The sequence below is a fragment of the Muntiacus reevesi genome, chromosome 1 (assembly GCF_963930625.1).
Source record: "Muntiacus reevesi chromosome 1, mMunRee1.1, whole genome shotgun sequence".
NCBI classification, from domain to species: Eukaryota; Metazoa; Chordata; class Mammalia; order Artiodactyla; family Cervidae; genus Muntiacus; species Muntiacus reevesi.
This window is the reverse complement of record NC_089249.1, coordinates 280,099,231-280,104,034: the sequence shown is the minus strand read 5'-3', so window position 1 is coordinate 280,104,034 and position 4,804 is coordinate 280,099,231. Positions and strand designations below refer to the sequence as shown.

General features: G+C 37.0%; 1 non-coding gene across 1 annotated transcript; it reads right to left on the bottom strand.

Annotated features, from left to right (window-relative positions):
- Positions 1-4,487: 4,487 nt before the first annotated feature.
- LOC136156687 (U6 spliceosomal RNA) lies at positions 4,488-4,594 on the bottom strand. The gene has a single exon (XR_010661175.1). It is a non-coding gene; the product is annotated as a U6 spliceosomal RNA (small nuclear RNA).
- Between the last annotated feature and the right edge of the window lie 210 nt (positions 4,595-4,804).

The following is a 4,804-nucleotide window of genomic DNA, read 5'->3' as shown; positions in this document are numbered from 1 at the left end:
CTAATATCAGACAAGAGGAGATCGATCCAAGAATTTGTTTCTTATTCCAGCATATAAACCCAGCTTTAGGCTTTTAAAATGCTGAAATGTCTGAGTGTTACATTGACTCAGTTGCTTCGCTGGACTCTGCTGCTTAGAAGCAATAGAAGTCTTAATGGGAAGCTACCAAAGTCAAAACCCATAACTTGCTTTTATCAGCAGACTGTCAGGATGGGAAGCATAGGCTTGAAAAACAAGTGCGCTGTGTCATCATCAGAAAAGAGTTTTAGTTGCTGAACCTGAGGTTTTGCACCCCGCACATTACTTCAAGGAGTTTTGTTGGCCTTTTGACCTGTCACAACTAATAGAAACTTTTCCTGTTAGGTAGTACTGGTCTGAAACTTTTTGAGGAAATGGTATACAAGGACCATTCACATTAACATTTTATGTTTTCCTCTCAACATCAGTGGGGAATGGGGTAAGCTATAGTGGAAATTTGTTATATAAAAAACACAGACTTGCTAAGAAAATAAAAGCATTTCGCATTCTGTAACCTGAAGAACTCAGGTAGCAAATCATCATCAGCTTTTTCAGCAGCAATCTAAGTAAAGTGAATAATACACATCTATACCAATGTATTAGTTTCTTTTATTAGAGAAGCTTTCAACCACAGCTCTTTTAAAGAACTTATCAGATCCTGCCTCAAGAAGTTCTAATTTCTCCTGTTGCTAGTAGTAAATCAAACACTAAATAACTTTCACTAACTCTCTTAAAATAGGGACAGAAACAGTTTTTGGTGTTCGTGGCCCGAAAGGACATAAAGGGAGAGAGTTTGAAAGAAGTTGGTCTGCCCTGGTTCTCATTTCTTCAACCTCTGTTCTGGTGAAGGAAGAGAAAAATTGGCCTTATGAAGTCCTTTGGGGTTTTTTGTTGCATGTAGTAGAGTCTTAGAGTTGTTATTTATTAAATACAGGAAAGCATACTATAGAGATGGATTAGAAGGACACTGGTAGGAAAAAATGGAATTCTCATTGTCTATATAATGTAGTCTTTAAACATTCTGTATGTTCTATAGAATTATCACTCATGGTTTATACACATACACACACACACACACACACACACACACACACACACACAAGAATGTAAGATTTATGAAGGTGGGAAGAACAACCGTCTGGATTACTGTTCTAGTCTCAGGGTTTTGCACAGGGCCACTGCATTATAGAAGCTCAAATAATATTTGTAAAATGCTTGAAACTTTTCCTATGGCATTCCTTTAAACACTTTTACATTTTGTGCTGTATTTCATGAACTTCAAGCTCATGACTTGGCCTCCATAAGCCAGTTTTCTCCTTCCCTTTTGTTGCAGGAGAAATTCAAGAATCGGTTATTGTATCTACACTTCAGGGGGCATCTTTCCTTAGCAAAGCAAAATACTGAGATGTCTGATGGTGGAATATCTCCTTCGAAAGCCTGACTAGAGGCTTTTGTACAATCTCATTTTTTTTTTTTTTTTTTTTTACCAGTCTAAGTAAACAGCATCACTTCTTGGCTTTTCAGGTCAGACCAAGTACAGGTAATCATCATATATGTATCTGATTAGTCTACCAAATGTGCATTTAGAGCAATTGTCTGTTATGCAACTATTTGACTCTTTCTTGACTAGATTATAGACATATTATGGCTATGCTTATTGAGCATATTAGATCTGAAAGATTATACCTTAGTTTGCTTTCATAAAACAATGATATTATCCTTGCCACTTTTGTTTGTTTCTTTAAATCAGTTAACATTTCTGGTTAATATTTTTCATAGATCTAATAAGAGAAAGATATATGCATTTCCCTCAGTTTAAATAAAACAGTTTCACTTGATGCCCAATAAAAGTTCTGATTTTTAAGGCACTTAGAATAATGTCATTCTTACTTGACAATTAAGATTACTTCACAGCTAAAGTCTAGCTTGAAAAAATTGAAATAGAATGACTTTCTTGGTGTTATTACTTTCCATGTTTCAGTCTGTAAGTCATCTATTTTCATTACAACATGTAATTATGGAACTTATTTTAAACCTATTAATGACAACATTAATAGGCCTTAAAGTTGAGTGTATTGCCTTGGATAAAGTTATTGGAGAACAGTTTGTCATTTTACAATGTTAGCTAACACCTTCCTTAACATTTTTGACATGTATGTATTAATGGCATGTAGACTGTAATAATGAGAAAGTCTTGCTACTGATTTATAATATTTATTACAGGTAAAGTTGACTCGTCAAGAAGAACTGATGCTTGTATTTATCATTATTAAAAAGTACAACTTAAATATATCACTATAAATATTTAAAGAAAAAACATAAATTCACAGAACTCCATTTTGAAGCCTCAAAAGAAGAGAGACAATATAGTGGTAGATGTTGTTTCCATCCTTAATCCAGGGCAATGCTAAATTTGATATATATTTTGTAGACTTTAAAAAGTTTATCCTTGTCATTATCCTTATAGCCATTAACAGACTATATGCAAAATAATATATTAAATAATAACATAGTCTCAGACTGAAGTTTCTCAGTCAAAGGATTTGAAATATCTGTAGGACAATGGAAACTGGAAAAATTAAACCAAGAAAATTCAAAATTAGTAAATTAATGTGATGTAATTATATTTTATTGAACCCTGACTTGAATTATAAATCTCAAAATGGTGAGAGAAGAGAAAAAGTTTTCTATAATTTGAAATAGACAATGTTTCTGTTTTAAAGGAACACAGTCTTCCAAAAGCAACAACAGAAATCTTCATTGGCTTGAGGGTTGTGTATGTGGTAGATGAAGGAAGCCTCTGCTCCGCCTGTGTGCTTACAGACCTCCTGACCATTTTCACATTGTGTTTTTACGTCCAACAGCTAACACTTGTAAGGAAAGCCAGCGATACCTGAGATCTGCCTCGCCCTGCAAAAGCCCTAGAAAATGGCTCTCAGCCCAGAAGTAGAAACGACTCCAGTGTCCTGGCCCCTAGTCCAGACTGCTCTGAGGCAAGACTATCTTCAAAATGTTCTGTGGAGTTGAGCCTAAACTGCCCTTCATAGGACTTTCTTTGATGTCAAATATTTGCTTGGTTTCCTCCTCTTCCTGGTCTCTCTTCACCACTCCCTTACTCTTTTTTTTTTTTTTTTTTTTTTCTGGCAGCACTTCCTAATAAACTATCTTCATATGTATCCTCATCTTAGGGTCTGCTTTTGGTGAGTCCCTCTTAAGACACGGTGATGCTCATTAACCCTACTCTCTGCCTTCTGGGCCCAACACAGGGTTGTACTTCCTGGCCTCCTTTAGTTGGGCAATAGCCAAAAGGCTCTGGTAGAGGTAATGTATGCTACTTGTGGTCTGAGCATTGCAATCCTGGGATTAAACCCTTAGAGCTCTGCTGTGGTGACCACGAATGTTCCGATTAGTTGTGATTCTATCAGTCTGGGAGAAATATCAATAGCCTCAGATATGCAGATGATACCACTCTTATGGCAGAAAGTGAAGAAGAACTAAAGAGCCTCTTAAGGACAGTGAAAGAGAAGAGTGAAAAAGTTGGCTTAAAGTTCAACATTCAGAAAACTAAGATCATGGCATCTGGTCCCATTACTTTGTGTCAAGAAGATGGGGAAACAATGGAAACAGTGACAGACTTTATTTGGGGTGGCGGGGGGGATGGGGGGGCTCCCAAATCACTGCATATGGCAATTGCAACCATGAAATTAAAAGGTGCTTACTCTTTGGGAAAAAAGTTATGGCCAAATTAGACGGTGTATTAAAAAGCAGAGACATTACTTTACCAACAAATTTCCATCTATTCAAAGCTATAAATTTTCCAGTAGTCATGAATGGATATGAGAGTTGGACCATAAAGAAAGCTGAGCCCCCAAGAATTGATGCTTTTGAACTGTGGTGTTGGAGAAGACTCTTGGACTGCAAGGAAATCCAACTAGTCCATTCTAAAGGAAATTAGTCCTGAATATTCATTGGAAGGACTGATACTGAAGCTGAAACTCCAATATTTTGGCCACATGATGCAAAGAACTGACTCATTTGAAAAGACCCTGATGCTGGGAAAGATTGAAGGTGGAAGGATGAGCTGGTTGAATGGCGTCACTGACTCAATGGACATGAGTTTGGGTAAACTCCGTGAGTTGGTGATGGACAGGAGGACTGGCGTTCTGCAGTCCATGGGGTCACAAAGAGTCGGACACGACTGAGCCACTGAACTGGACTGATTGTGCTTATGTTCTTGACCTATATGTCAAAACTTAGTGACATAGTTCATATCATGATGACATACAGATGACATTTGGACAGGTATCTCCAAATGAGACCTAGTTCTACTACTCAGCTCTTGTGTCTTCATGAAACTTTGGGTATGTTTGTGTATGTGTGTATATGAGAAAGCAGGAGTGGGAGAGGGCCGGTGAGAATGAGAGTTCATTCACATTTTGTTTTTTGGTTTTTTTTTAGAACAACTCAGCAAAAATATGGAATGTTTCACAAATTTGCATATCATTCTTGCGCAGGGCCCATGCTAATCTTCTCTGTATCATTCCAATTTTAGTATATGTGCTGCCGAAGTGAGCACTCATTCACATTTTGTATGCAAGACTTCAATAAGGAATAGGAAGGAAAATGTAAGTTTAAGAAACAACATGACAGTCCCCACTCTTTGCTTAAATGTTTACTCCCTAGGGGATATGGAAAGTCTGAGTTCCATAATTCACATGAATGTCAAACCACCTGATTGTATATTGGAAGTGATCTGGTACCCAAAGGAAATAGGAATTCACACAAA